This window comes from Nothoprocta perdicaria, unplaced genomic scaffold (assembly GCF_003342845.1).
Source record: "Nothoprocta perdicaria isolate Ctin4 unplaced genomic scaffold, notPer1 scaffold_58, whole genome shotgun sequence".
Lineage (NCBI taxonomy): Eukaryota > Metazoa > Chordata > Aves > Tinamiformes > Tinamidae > Nothoprocta > Nothoprocta perdicaria.
Genome location: NW_020455843.1, coordinates 382207 through 398532, shown reverse-complemented (window position 1 = coordinate 398532; position 16326 = coordinate 382207).

The window sequence follows — 16326 nt, the reverse complement described above, 5'->3', positions numbered from 1 at the left end:
CTTCTCATTCTCTTGAATAATAATTGCACAAAATAACCTGCTAACACTTCTCTAAAGTAGATTTTTCACTTCCTATTACATAGGATAATTTCAACAAATCACGGGAAAAGGCTAAAAGTGCCACACAGCAAAAAAAAAAAAAAAAAAAAAAAAAAAAAAAAAAAAAAAAAAAAAAAAAAAAAAAAAAAAAAAAAAAAAAAAAAAAAAAAAAGGTAGAGGATCAAATTCCCTATCATTTATATCAAATTCTATCCCAGTTTCCAAATCCTGGGTACAATTTCTCTATATTCTCCAAGCTGACTTTTGCACAGAGAGATGAAGGGAAGTGCCACTGGGGCTCTGGGTATTTATTTGCTTCCACGGGATTTTGTTTATTTGCTTTGCCACACAGTTCTTTCCTCTGACTCTCCCCTCTGGGTTGAGTTTTCCCCTTGTCTTTTTGTTCCTCCTGTGAGAAAGGCARCATAACTAGCAGCAGCAGCTGTCAAGTATATGCAGCATAAGACATTATTATACATATATCATAGGTATGCTATAGATGACAGGTAAAATTCAACTGCCAATTAAGATACCTGTATTCAGTCATTTACAGTGCAGTATCAAAGTTGTCATTATAGTCAGAGATCTCTCCAGCAGGATTATCATAGTCTAGACAGCTACTTAAGTAACTGTGGGCTACAGATGACTTTAGGTTATGTGCTCCCTGAACTCTACTGATGTTGTTGACTAGATCTCCAGGAGCTATAATGGCAGCTTTGATACTGCTCTAAAGATGTCTATTATTAAATGCCAACGTTGAAAGTAAATCCTAATCTGTGCTTCCATTCTCACATGCATCATCATCACTTTGTGCCTCTATTCCAATGCAGTAAATAACACCAACACTATCTATGATTAGAGTGGTGTGCTGAAAATAAGCTATATATAAAGGGTTGATGTGGTACAAGTGACAGCAGGGAGTTAAGTCCTTGGAACAAGTTTATATGGGGGTTGCAGCCCACATGACAGTAGTAATGTTGACATTCCTCCAACATTCCCATCAAAATRAGGTCTGCACCCCGCCAAATTATGGCAGCTTCAGTGAATGGCTTGATGCAGTTAGTGATGGTTAACACAGCAGAGCAAGTTTTGCAACAATAAACACTACTTTGTAGTAACTGTTATATTCTTTCTGGAAAGTACGACTCCCAAATCATCATCAGCAGAAAAATGCTATTGTGGGAAGTAATAAATTCTGTAAGATAGGAAACTTAGTAGAGGGTATGTGAAGGGTGTTTTATGTAGATATAGATGTAGATATAGATATTTAAAAATCCATGCTCCAAAAGTCAAGTAGAAATCCTTGAGATCCCTGGTAAGACAAATATTCAGCAGGTAGCACTACTGAAATATTTTGAGGCTATAAATATGCATGGCTATAAGACTCTAATGGATTCAAGCTGTCATGTYTTAACTCTGCATTTATTTTGACGATATTTTCTTCCAAAACAAAATTAAGAAASAGCAAATATATGTAACTTTGCACATTATGTATGTATGTAATTATTTATTTATTTCAATATAACAGTGAAAATATTGCAAAAGATATTTGTGAAACACAGGCCCAAATGAGAAAGGGAACACTGAAGTAACTAAACTGAACTGAAGCTCAAGTCCTTCCCTTGGTTAAAACATTTCACATTAAAATAAATACATAAATAAATAAATAAATAAATAAATAAATAATCTAAGCTCACTAATTATATAAATTCACCCAACTGTTAGGATGAAAGTGGTGCCTACAATGGGATTCTCTGCAAAGCACAGTGCATTGTAATTGCACAGCCTAATGTTGGACATACTAAAGCAACCATCTGAATAATAACATAAGAACAGAAGCTAAGTTATTAGTTGATGGCATAGATGCCGCAATTAGACAAATTAAAATGGGAAATGGAAAATAAATACAGGAAGTAGAAAACAGAACCACCGTGAACAACCATGCTCACAAGTTATGTCCACATGGGTATAAAACTGTAAAAATGGAAAGACTGTCTCCTATTGGCAAAAAATTGAAGCTTTTTTCAAAGTTTTACACACGCACACCGAAAATATGATGCGTTCCAACAGCCCCAGTTTAATGATATACTGACAGTGGAAATCAGTTTGCTTACCACAGGATTCCAGATGAAATAAAGATTCCAGGCAGATATTGGCTGACTATTCATGAATAACTCATTCTGACAGTACTTGCTGATGTATCAGTTCAAGCACACTACGCCAGCCTATCACTATGCACAATCAATGGTTGGCAGGACAAACAACTCTGCTTTAATAATTTACAACACYGCATGTTTTGATTCTGGATTCCCCAGCTACTAATGTGTTTCTCGCAGTGGGGTAGAATGGATGCTCTCGGTTTGCTGAACCATAAAATCAAWTATATTATGAGGATATGAAAAATTAGGAACATTAGAATTTGGATTTTAATGTGCTGCAGAATTTTATTACATTTAATTTGACTTAGTGCGTTAACTATTATATACAAATGCTAAGATTTTTAAATATTTTAAAATGCTTTTCTAAATGTTGCAAAATTTTGAATTCTTTCCAGCAACTCCCTTTTTTCTTCTATTGGGGAAAAAAAATAAAGTTCTAGTTTTGGAACAGGCATTTGTTGTATGGGGTATTGTGAATTGACAGTATTATGGCAGGAGAAAAGAAGGTGGGGCAGAAGAGATTCCTCAATGCCCCTTTTTCTCTCAGTAAAGCCATCTCAATTCCTTTGAAATCTTTAAACAGCACCTATACCGGCCGTAATTCCATTTCCACGGGTAACATTTATGCGAGTAGTTGGGAGAAACTGCCATTTCCATGAGAGTTCATCATCTAAGCAGAACTATAATTTTACTGTCGAGGGAGCTGGAGAGTACACGGTGCATCAAAAATAAAATATAAGGTTAAAGATATTTCCTCAGGCTGTTTAAAACAGAGAAGATGGATTAGGTGCCTCAGCAATTCCCAAAAGCTAGGGAGGACACATGACCAATTTGTCTTCTTTTAGTCTTATTTTCTGCTTTTAGCAGGTCAGGATCTTCCTCAAATACTGATTTTGGTTGTGGTCAGAATTTCATCAGTGTAGTGGATTATCTAAATCACCATCAGATATCTCCAGGACAGCTTAATGTCCCATAAAACTAGTGTGAAATTGCAACACTAATAGAAAACTGCCTGTTACTTGCAATACAGCTGAATATTCGTAGAGGACTGACCTCTCCCATGTTTCTTCCATGTTTATAAAACATGATTTCTGATTATTTTGAACAGATTTGTTATGGTCATTTCATGATATTTTGTATCCCGTAGGGGAAAGAGTTATGCTAATTTTAATATTACTTTCTAGTTAGTTTAGTATATTTAGTTTAGTATACTTAGTTTAGTATATTTAGTTTTTTTAGTTTAGAATATGGAAAAAAGAAGACTCCATGACCATTGGCATAAGGCATGTTTGTATAAGACGGCAGTCAGACACCAACACATCTAGAAAGGAGTAAGCTGCTAGACATCTAAGAATTTTCTCCCTTTTAGTTTTTTAGTCTTAGCTTCCCTGAAGAAAGATAAAAGTGATGGGAAGTGACTTATCTTTGACAGTAACAGAGGTCTGCTCGCAGAAATGCCCAAGACTAGTGACTTTTTCTACTGTCTGGTGTACTAATCTGAGTGATTTTAGAGATTCTGTTCCTTTTTCTCCAGTCTCTCCCTTTGATAGTCAACACAGTTCTCTCTGCCTTATTGCTGCGCCTGACTAATACAAAAAAAAAAAAAAAAAATTTGTATTGATAAAAGTTTCCCAGCTTTTGATTACAGATCTTCTTTTTTTCTGTATAGTTTGCATAGTGTAAAGATGGAGGCTAGGCATGTCCTTGAGGAAGACAGCAGCAGCTGAAAAGAAACTATAGACACTAGGAACTGATTTAAMTTCAGCTTTGATGGTTTGAGTTTCCAGCTTCTACAAAGTACACTGCCTTTAGAAAATACTTTCCAAGAAGCATATGAGAAAGTTCCCCAACAGATTTATAGATTTGTATAGATTAGGAAATCTAAAATTTGTGCCATGCTGTTGTGGGAGCTCCCACCACAGCACACGCACAGCCCAGTGAATTACAGTGGTGCTGAGATTACACAGCACACGCTTGTGAAAYGCTCACTCTTGTCACACTCATTTAAAAAACCCCAACAATCAAGCTGCTGTATTTTGATAATCACATCCGAAATGTCATAGTGTGGGCAACTGCCCTGTAATACATCACTTTTCTGTTTAGTCAGAAAGCGATAAAAGGGCACAGGAAAAGAATAGATGAAATGCTTCATTTTTAAYACTTCTTTATGGAAATCAGAACCTGTAAAGACCTCCAAGCCATCTGCTATCTGTACATGTCAGATCGTTACAGATGAGCGACAGTTTACTTTTTAACACCAGAAGAAAATTATAGGAATTCTGAGCAAAGTTCAGTTCAAAACATATGGCAGCTTCCATAATGCACCTGCTTTAATGTGCAGTGCTCATTGCTGTSTTGTATTTAATAGTTTGCCCATTATTAGTCTTTTTAGCCTCAAGCTGAAGCATCAGATGTGCTTTAACTAAAGCTGAATAAGTCAAAACAGAATGAAAGCAAATTACACATTTTAGTTAACAAATAAATGAAATTTGAATGTTAACTTTTCAGATAATATTTTAGAATACTACAATTATCTTCAAGTGTCATAGCATTCATACAGAAAAAGGAAAATATTTTTACATGTAAATAATACAGCTATATTATGCACTCAGCAAAGCTAATATATTCAGCTTTTCTAATACAATAACAAAAGCACATTATTACATCCCTACATCCAGAGTAAAACAGACAGCTATAAAATGTGAATTTAAGAAATACTGATAAGTTGAAGTTTGCAAAACTAACTTTAATYGTCTTGCTTGTAATTAATAGTTTATAGGTTGAGTTTGCTTTCATTCAATTTCTGCTCACTCAATATTCAGCTTCATGTCTGTCTTTCAGGAAATTAAATGTAAATGCCACTGGAGAACTTATAAGTAAAGTCAAACACTCCAAACCTATCGATCCTTGTTAAGGGAAGACCAATCTAGTCAGCTTCTGGACTCGGGAGAAATTCCTTCCTGGTCTGCTGGAGCCAGACTGCTAGAGCATAAAACCCAAGGAATTCCTCCTGTTCTAATGTGCTGGATGCAGCTGCTGCAGCTCCCATTTTCAGGTCCAGCCATSAGGGCTGAAGATGCATCTGCAAGAGGGAAACATTCACACATGCAACGTGCAAGGCTGCCCACTCTGAGCCAAACACAGAAAAAGTAGTGCCTTTACTGATGTTCATGTTATCACAAACCACCCTCTATCAACTATGAGCAAAGCAGCCTGAACTTGTTCCTCCCTCATGTGCATACTCCTATGCATTGATCCTTTGACTTACGTCTGTCCAAGACCCATGCATGGACCTGGGCCCCTGACCCAGTCACCACCTYGGATCTGAGGTCTTTCTAGATGCAGGTCTCCTCCCACCCACTGCTTAGTCCAAATTAGTTTGCCAGAAGAACATACACATACGCATGTGCACACAAACACAGAATCATAGAATCACAGAATGCTCAAGGTTGGAAGGGACCTCAGAGGTCATCTAGTCCAACCCCCTGCTCACGCAGGGTCACCTAGAGCAYGTGGCACAGGGCTGCGTCCAAGTGGGTTTTAAAGATCTCCAGAGAAGGAGACTCCACAACCTGTGGATCAGATGGGCAGCCTGTTCCAGGGCTCTGTCACCCTCACTGTCAAGAAATGTTTMCTTAAGTTCCTGTGGAACTTTTGGTGCCTCAGCTTGTGGCCGTTTCTTCTAGTCCTATGGCTTGCTACCACTGAAAAGAGACCTCTCTGCCCTTACAAATAATAAAAATAATTTTTAAAAATACTTCTTTTTTTCCCTGTTGGTTCCAGTTTTGCTACATCCATAAAGAAATTTCTGAGGAGGCTACTGAGGCAATTTTGGTGTTTTATTACACAGATGGCTACTTCAGTACTGATTCCTTATGCTCTTCTTTGATTACCTGTGAAGTTTGGCCATTTCCACATACCTCTCCCACAATCTTAACCACTCAAGATATCTCTCCATTCTTCATGATGTTATCTATAATCTTTGTCAGCTTTGTCAGCTTTTTCTGCCTGTACAGGCAAAAAGAAGAGAGAAGCCACTGTTCAATGGTAAAGATTTTGCTTTGTTCCCTTTCTTAACAACGATGAGGAGCAATCTTAAACTTTCTAGTCAGTTCTAGTCCATATAACAAATGTTACAAAGAGCTTAACCATATATTTATATTTAAAAGAAATCAAGGAGTATCTTTAGCCCACAGTGGAATTTCTGCCCTAGGAGAGAATTTGAAATAGGATGGCCATTAACCCTATGCTATCAGATTCACATGCTGTGTGAAAGAGCCAGGTGAAAGGCTCTTCTCTGAATCAGCCAAGGAAATAACTGAAGCTGCCACTCACAACGTAGCAGGATAATGGCCCTTGTCACTGTCTGAACATGAAAATACGAACAGTATCTGTTTCATAGAAATACAAAACAGAAATGTTGAACGTCTGTGTTTTTCATAGAACTTAAGTTTTATTCTCATCCCATAAACAGCCAGTACATTCTTTATTCTTTGGCTGAAGATATCACCAGATAAAAGTGATTGCCATGCTGAGGATGATTATTAATGAGTAAACAAAATGTATTTGCACATGTTGTGCTGTTTGTGAATGCCTAAACATTGTATTGCTCATTGAAAGTGACCTCCAGCAAAGGTTACAATGCTTCTAGAAATAATAAAAGTTCCTGTTACATTTATTTTACATAATGTAGTGTTGTATTTTTTTTTTGTTTGTTTCTTCAGAATGATTGTCTGAACAAGAGAAAAACTAAAAATTCATAGGACTACTTATCAATTAGAATTCTTCTAAAGGTTTTCAGCTTTAAATCTGTCATTAAATTACAAATTACTTCTATATTAATGGGATATTTAAATGCATTTAAAATGAAATCAGGTTACATTGTAAAACATTTTAAATGAAATGCAACTGCTGGTATGGATATCACATTTGTTWAAAAAAAAAAAAAAAAGAAAATATTACTGTGATATTAACAAATCTTTTTAACAGTGACGATCCTAAATTACCCCTATTTTGAAACAGGATGAGCTATCTTCCAACAAGTTCGCTGTCTCCTTATTAGAGAGGTAAGCTAGAAAATTAGCATAACCTTTCAACTTTTAGGCTAGTCTAAAGTGGGCAAAGTGTTCTTTGCCCCAAAACAGGAAGCTGGTTTGCACCTTAGCACGATCTATTCATGCACACCTCTTTGTTAAGCATCTTCTTGCTCCTCTATGAATATTCTAAACTTTTTCTAAACTTTTCTAAACTTTTTTTTTTTTTTTTTGGTAAAATCTTTCAATATTTAGGCATACACATAGGTGTAGAACCCACAGAATCATAAAACAGTTTAGTTTCAAAAGGACTTCTGGAAAGCATCTCTTTCAGCTATTCATTCCAATCAAAGCCARCTTTGTAATTATGGAGAATTTAAGAGATGTGCATTTATAAGAAAGTGGTTACGCACTAAAAGAGTCCCTTTTGTAACACCATGAATCTAAGACGTTGACTTCTGAATGTCTTCACACAGTCATTCTTCTGGGAAAGTAGTTTTAATACCTATGACTATTTCTGAAAGGGAGTGTAAACTACTGCATCAGTAATGGTACAGATGAGTTCTTCAGGACTCTGTAGTATTCTTAAAACTCAATAAATACTAATTTTAACTGCCTTACACAATTATTAATTATTTGACCCTCTTGTACAYATTTATACAGAATCCACATATAAGGATTGGAACCAGGCAAACAAGCATACATGTTAATGCATGTTAAGGTTAAAATTCCCACTTGACATTGGCAAGTCAGCTGTCTGGATTTAATTTATATATATAGGAAGAAATAACATAGCTACTTTCCTGTTGCATTAGATTAAGATTTAAAAATAAAGACATAATTGCCCACAGACAAGGAAGAAACAGATCTGTATAAAACAGGTGGAGTTGCACAGTAGGTGGTTATAAATACAACAATAATGTCTCTAAAACATTATGTTCCTGCACAGGAAGGCTCACTACCTCTGCTTAGAAAATAATAATAATAAAACAAATAATTTTATCCTTCTGTTAGCAAGGAAAAAGACACTCATTCCACTACCTTAAACAATTATGAGTGAGCAGTCAAGAATTGTTTGTGGTCCGTTTTCAGCAGTGTACCTGGTGGTTTCCATTACTTTTACTGTTATTGCTCTCATGAGATCTATAACTGGTTGTCAAATGGCTTAGGAAACTGAAGAATTACTTATTAAGCAGAAAATACGCCAAAGGAAATTCTATGCCTAAAAAGACCACATTAAAATAAATTAAAAAAAAAAAAAAAGTATTTATGTAACCACCTCCAAATTGCCAGTATTAGTTATTCCCATCAGAAAACAAGCTCTTTCATGTCCTAAAAATAAAATGTGTTTGTGCTTCAAATTATTGTCTGYTACATGACAGCGGAATGTCTGGTGCAAGAGAAGGAGAGCTTATGGCTGTATTTAAATCCCCCCTGCACAATAGGTTTCTACACAAACCTCTGTCAAGTCATATTTTGGCTGCCTGCACCGCCCCATGTAGCACTTTGTGGAAATATCAAATGAGTTCATATAGAGGAGCACATATGGCTGTGCTTGCACAGTAGTGTTCAGTGTCTAAACCCTGTATCTCAGCAGAGCAGTGGCAGAGCAGGGTACCCTGACACAGAACTGCTCATAACATCAGATCAAACCCATGCAGATGTCTAAACATGGGGACACAACCACCGTGTGCTCTGAGACCATCATCTACTATAGGGAATCAATGGATTTCTCTCCACTGCAAGGACAGAAAAAAGACCACCCTGAGGTGGTCACAGCAATAGTCAGGACATACGCCCATGTAGCCTTTATTTCTAAGAGGACCTATTCACAAAGTCTGTTAGGAACTGATTATTTAAAAATATCCTTTCTCACTTAATCTATYTGAGCTCTAGCACAGGTCACAGAAACTCATCCATACAATCTTTACCTTGAGCAGATAAATGACAGCATGCATTTTGGGGAGAAAAAGAGTTTCTCCTGACAACTTTGATAATAGTAAATATGACAAACATTGGATAAATTRCTGTAATATTCATTTATCATTGTTTCAAATACAAAATTATCTTAAAAGATCTATTTTCTCCATTTGATTTTTCCAGCTTTGGCTTCCACCTCAAGCAACTGAATCAGTTAAATTACTTCTCTTGCTAAAGAAATCTCTGTTATTAAATGTCTTCTTCCAGTGTAAGTATTGTACATCCACCACAGCTGTACATGCAAACACTTTAAGGCAAATATACACTTAATATACAACCTTGAGATTATTGATTCACAGAATGAAAGAAAGATCCTTTACATGTTTGACTCATACAGCTATGGTCATGATATACAAACATTTCTTGTTACCTTTAAAGCTAATGAATGAGGTGAGAATGAGGTGAGTCACAGTGTAGGAATGCCTATTATTTCTCTCATTCACTGTAAATAGACCTATGGAGATTTCCGAAATATGGATGTCTAAACAGTGAGTGTCTAAAGTTAGCTTAGAATTGTATTCACCTTCAGATTAATAGCTAAGGCAGTGGCAGTGAATCAGGAGACCAAGTCCCCACWTTAATTTTTAGTTTAGTTTTGAGGAGCAAACATTTCTCTGTAAGTAGAGCCTTAAGTCTGATTCTCCTACATCCCAGACTAATGTGGTGCATTTTCAGTAAAAGTTCCTACTGAAAAGTGATGAGTAATTTATACAAGCAAGCTAGAAACTTCACAGAAAGATATTGTGGTGAAATTGTGGGCCATTGTGGGCCACTGTGGGAATGGCCAGTGTGTTTCTCTTACAGTCAAGTATTTACAAAATGGAAAGCCAGTCCTAACSTCTTGCAGGGACAGTTTCTCTCACACATGGAACAGATTTGAGATGAACTCACTGCCTTTCTAGATCAGAGTGCTCAGATTTTTATCTGCAAAGAGGAACTGTAACAAGCCCACCCTCACAGGCTTCTAATATTTTATTTGTTGCTTTGACAAAACATGAAAAGAAGGCTCCTGCCAGTATTCTGTCAGGATTACTGTATTCGGAGCATGTTTGTCATCCATCTTCTGCCTGTTAGGCAAGAACCTCAGAAAGGCCTTTGAACTACTATGAGCTATGGTGCTTTGAACAACCAAGCTACTGCGTTTGACCATTTTYGTATATATTTATCAAGGCTAGTAGGAAAGTTAGATAAGCAGGCTACCTGCAGGTTTTCTTGCTTATTTAGAGCTACCAGCAGTGGCTCTGGTAATGTTGTTCATCCCCGTCTCTCCCAGAGGGGATGAAGGTAGGGAAAGAGCAGGGACATGTTCAGATGCAGGCAGAAGCCCCCTGCTTGGGGCTCAGAGCAGGGAACAYATAGCAACTGAGTGCAATCTGGCCTGCATTTCATTATTACAGGTTAATTGGCATAACATTATTCTGGGATGATAACAGAAAGCTACCTACCTGCATCGCATGTGGTGAGCAGTGTGCTAAACATGTTTGCCAACTCTGATCGCAGAGGGCACGTGAAGATTCGGAAGCCCTCCAGAATTCTCTTCTTTGAGGAAATGAAAGAACTGCAGATATTTTTGGAAACTCAATTCGCTGATCCTGCCAACCTTTTTACTGAGTATTTTTAATATTGTACTGACAGATCATTTTAGTAGTGGAACATTTTAGTCTAGCTGTTTGAAGAAGACATCAGAAATGTAGAAACTTATGAAATATTCTGCTGAGAAGTAGCCCAGCTATCTACTTTCTGTGGATGAAGTGTTACAGCATTTTGTACTCAAGTATTTTTCCTGTCATATAATGTTACAGCTTACATCTGCATTTCAAATTCAGCACCAGGGTCCCTTCTGTTGGGTTTGCTCTACACTTACACAATTCCTTGAGGCAATGTTCACAATAAAATGGTCAGCCCTAATTTATTTGGGCCGGTAACGAGGGGCAATAGCCTACACATGGCAATCATTGTTGTGGAGGATGGAGATGTAATGAGCAGGTTTGATCACAAATGAAACAGCTCACTTTATAATACTCTGTGAAGAAATATAGGGTGGTGGGTAGGTAGGTGGGTAGGATAGGTAGAAAACAAGCCAGTGATGCAGAGCATAGCTATTATCCGAGCTATGACTCTGAACTGGTTCTAAGTAATCAGTGGGTTAAGTCACTGCACCAGGAAAGAATATTTTACTAATAAAATGAGTATACTCTCCAGACATCTAAATAAATAAATTAATTAAATATCCCCACTACAAACTTTTTGTTGTTTATTGTTTTTTACAATCACAGATCCAGCAGTAGATATTTTGCGATAAGCTGAGTGACCATGACATCCTTCTGGTCCATGCCGGTATATTCACCAGTAGGCAAGATTCTCACTCATGTAATTTTAAATAAATGTGAGCTAATGACAGTGGAAAATTTAAGGCAGATCTAATATAACACATAAGAAAAAAGGAGTCTCTATGTAGTGAGCTCCTCCATGCCACCAGGCTCAGCAGAAGGAGAGGGAATCCAACAGAGAGACATTCTCTTGAACTTCATTTTTATGATGAGCCCCCCTACTGAACTATAGGAGTCCCACTGTAATTGACAAAGAATATTACTGAGCTACTGGTTATAAGTCAACTTTTAGCATAGACAACAAAAGCCTCTTCCTTCATTTCAATGAGAATTAGACCAGGCCATAGATTAATATTTCTGTATTTACTTTCTCTGTACATGTTATAATAAAATCCCTGCCTTCCAAAATGTAGAAACATTATTTAATCTTTCCAGGGGCATTAAAATTCAAAGCAAATATAAAATTCACATTTGCAGAGTAAAGAATCTACAGAACTAATTTTGAAGTATTCTCCTGCTGGCACTCATATGCTCTGAGGCTCTATAACGTACTAAAGTGTATCTTTGTGTACCCTAATTGTCAATGCTGGGATGCACCACTGGCATTCATCTTCTTCAACTTACTTATTAGTTGTATTTGGCTCAGTTAAAATGGGAAAAAAAAATCCTCAGGGTGAGGGATGGAAACTTAATTGGGGTTCTTTTGAATATTTAATATTTATTTGATGCCCACTTTGGAGGAAAATGTGAATTTATGAGCAAGTGTTACTACTTTTTTTTTTTTTTTTCCCTATAAAGAAAGAGAAGGCCATGGCATAACTTAAAATCCTGATTCTTTTTAGATTTCAAGGAGAATGGAAAGATATTTTATATGACAGATCAGCTAGTTATAATACTTCATATCTGATGTAAAATTACTTCATCCTGAACATTTCTTATCCTGAGACTGATCTTATCAATAGAACTCAGTATCAAACAATTTAGATCTTTTAAAAATCCATCTATCCATTTTGATATCAAAAGAGGATTTGAGCTCTTTGCTGCTTGTTATTGTCAGCTAGCATGCTGACCAGAGACAGATCTGAGAAGAGGATAGCATTCAGGTATTGTATCACTCCAAATCCCCTGAATTTTGAGGGTTTGATTACCTCATCTGATGCCTAGTCTCTCTGAGACTAAGAGGGAGAGATATATCAAAGGCTGATGAGATTGAAGAGCTCTTGCTGTTTATCCTCCTGCAAGGCAGGATCAGCTCTTCCTACATCTTCCTGACACTTGGTCTAACTTGTTCTTAAAAGATTCTAAGGTGAAGAGATGTTTCTTGGTTAGGCTGCATATATTCTACTACTTCATTATCCCAGTCCTTCCTTATTTCTTAGGTTTGATTTTCCTGATCTGAGTTTTCATGGCTAAAAAGTCACTGTTTTTCAATCAGTGTCTGATGAATATGCAAAGCATTATTTTGTTATATGGTCATTTTTTACTCAGTTATCAGACTTGTTCCTTGCTCCACCACATTCCACCAGCTCTCTGGAGCTGGAGCTCCAGACCAGCATCTGGAACTTCATCTTTATCACTATATATGATAGACATTAATTTGAAATTTGTCTCTGATCTTAGTTTTTAAGTTTATGCTCTTGGTTTGTGTAACATTCTCTAATAAAGAGCTCTGCAGTTTAATTATGTAATACATGATAAAGATGAAGTTGAATTAGTGTGCCCTGGTGGCCAAGAAGGCCAATGGGATTCCGGGGTGCATTAAGAAGGGCARCTCCAGTAGGTCAAGGGAGATGATCATCCCCCTCTACTCAGCTCTCGTGAGGCCACATCTAGAGACTGTGTCCAGTTCTGGGCTCCCCAGGACAGGAGTGATGTGGAGCTGCTGGAGAGAGTCCAGCGCAGGGCTACCAGGATGATCAGAGGCCTGGAACATCTGCCATATGAGCAAAGGCTGAGGGAGCTGGGCTTGTTCAGCCTGGAGAAGAGGAGGCTGAGGGGGGTCCTGATCAGTGTCTATAAATACCTCAAGGGAGGCAGTGAGGAGGAGGGGGCAGAGAGGCCTCTTTTCAGTGGCGGCCACTGATAGAACTAGAGGAAATGGCCACAAACTGAAGCACCAAAACTTCCACAAGAACTTAAGGAAAAATTTCTCAACAGTGAGGGTGACAGAGCCCTGGAACAGGCTGCCCAGAGAGGCTGTGGAGTCTCCTTCTTTGGAGATCTTCAAAATCCACTTGGATATCACCCTGTGCCACGTGCTCTAGGTGACCCTGTGTGTGCAGGGGGTTGAACTAGACAATCTCTTAAAGGTCCCTTCCAACCGTAAGCATTCTATGATTATATAAGCATCCCAGTCACCTTTTCTGTACTACTGAGGATTTTATACTCCTCTATGCTACGTTTTAACAATCCAGTATATTCTCTACCTTCTTAAAAGTTTTTGTTTACTGAACGCCTATTCTTCTCTGGATTTAAATTTCTTTATTTTTCTTTAAGTACAATACCCCACACTTGAATCAGCTCATACAGGAAAATGTTAATGTATAAAACCCTATTTTTATCTGAACAGAACCACACCCTTTAAAATTACCTTTAAAAATGTGGAAATGAAACTAGAGTTGGTGAATCTGCAACTCCAAAGAGATATTTTCTCATTTTAAATACAAGCACCATATTTCCCCCATTTCTAAGCCTCTGGTACCTCATTTATTTCCCAAAGCCTTGTTGATATCATCGGCAATCTCTTTAGTACTTAGAATGAAGTTTACCAGGCTGAGGAATTCAAAAATATTTAAATTACAACTAGAAAGTGTTACGGTGTTTAATGATGAGGACTTGTGTGTTTCTCAGTGACTGGCTATGCTTAGCGGCCCACTGATTAATTTTTCCCCTCAACAACCCCAATTTAAGACAGATGACAAGGTGAAAAAAAAAGGGAAAATGCTTCAGCTACATCAAAATATACATCTTCAATAATCCTTCTCTTCTGAATATTAGTAGAATACTTTTTTGGGGCTTTTTATTAGTATTGTTTGCTACTCTTGATGGCTCTTGGTGACTGTATCTTGGTGACTACATCTTTAGCTTTTCTCACCATGTATTGATCACATTCTTATGCTTTCTCTTGTCACTTCTCCAAATTACTGTGCGTCCAGACCTCCAGTACACTGGATGGTATAGATTTGTGTCCAGTCCTACAGAAAATGATATACCACAGCTAGACAGAAACTGTTCTGCAATTCATTTAAAGGTCAGAATGGAAGCAAATTCAGGATATTTCAAAATCAATAGAATAAAGTACAATTAAAAATGCAAATGTTTGTTGTGATATCTTTCAAAAAAAAGAATCTATTCAGACCATACACTTTTGATTCATTTTGGAAAAAATAAAAAATAAGCAGAAAAGATTAGGATTTAACTTTTCTTTTTATGTCATTAAAAGCACTGATTGCAATACCTGAATATAGAATAAATCAAAGATGTAAGCACTTGGCCTTAAGGTGTATTTTTGGAAGTCAAAAATTAACTTTTTTTTCTTCCTCTTCCTGCTCACCTCAACTTCAAATAGTGCAGGGAGAGAAGGAGGGCATGGGAAGTAAAGCAAAATTAAAGGAAAATTAAGACTAGCTTCGATGCAAAAAAATATTCTTGCAGATGAAGCACTAATGAAGTACGAATTCTTGGCCTTCAGCTGCAAGCATTGCGTGTCTACAGCTTAGTCTATCATAATGCTTTCTATAGCTAGCAATTTTGCTGATGCTACTTGTTTACTCAAGGTAATAAAGCTCTTCATATATCCACAGCCTACCATTAGCTCTAAATCTGTGTGATTCTGGTCTCCCACGCCAGGAATAACACAGGCTGACAAGCAAAAGGCCAAAGAAGAACCAGGAGGATGTGCCAGAGGCACCAGGCGAATGGTGTCCTTAGACCATCTTGCATTGCAAGAAGACAGCTTAGGTAGTAAATGAAAAAAAGGTATAAACTCAGGAGTGACAAAAAGATAAATAGGGAAAGAAGTTATTTTTTCTTCCACAGCAAGAACTGATGACCACAAATTAAAATTAATRGGGAAAAAAAAAATAATGCAGGAGGAAGTTGTCTGTGTTAATGCGAGTTGAGCCTTCCAAAGAAATCTGGAGATTTGAGACTTTAAGTAAGACTCACATGAGAAACTTTGCAATAATTTCCACTATCACGGGAACTACTGCTTTTTCAAGAGATGCTTGACTTGCAAACCGCTGCAAAGAGGGAAAACAGGTGGCCCAATTCTTACTCCTTTTCCTGAAACACCTAGTTTTGGCTAAAACAGGATGTTGTTAGTTAACTGCTACATGAGTACGAATTTTACGTATTGTATACTCAAGTTTACTACCATTACTTGTTATAGCACTTGAAATATCTCTGACATAAGAATATYACTCATGTTTCAAGCTTTTTTCCTCTAAAAATATAACTTAATTAGCTATGTACACTATAATACTTAATATCTTTATGTAATGTTCACAGATCCATGTTGCAGCCTTCCTCTTCAAAACAAATGTTGATGCTTTCCATTTTTAGTGATTGCCCTCTTGTTTCAAATATGTTAATGGACAAAAGAATAGTTTAGCGAACGTTTTTGTCCTGGTTTTGCATTCCAAGGTAGGTTTCTCCCATGACTAATAAGCTGTGAGATCGAAATTAGGTTTTTCTCATGTTTAGGACAGTAATAACATCTCTTTCCCCAGCATATTTTTTTTTATTTTTATTAAGGTGATTAAATAACCATATGATCTTTCTTGT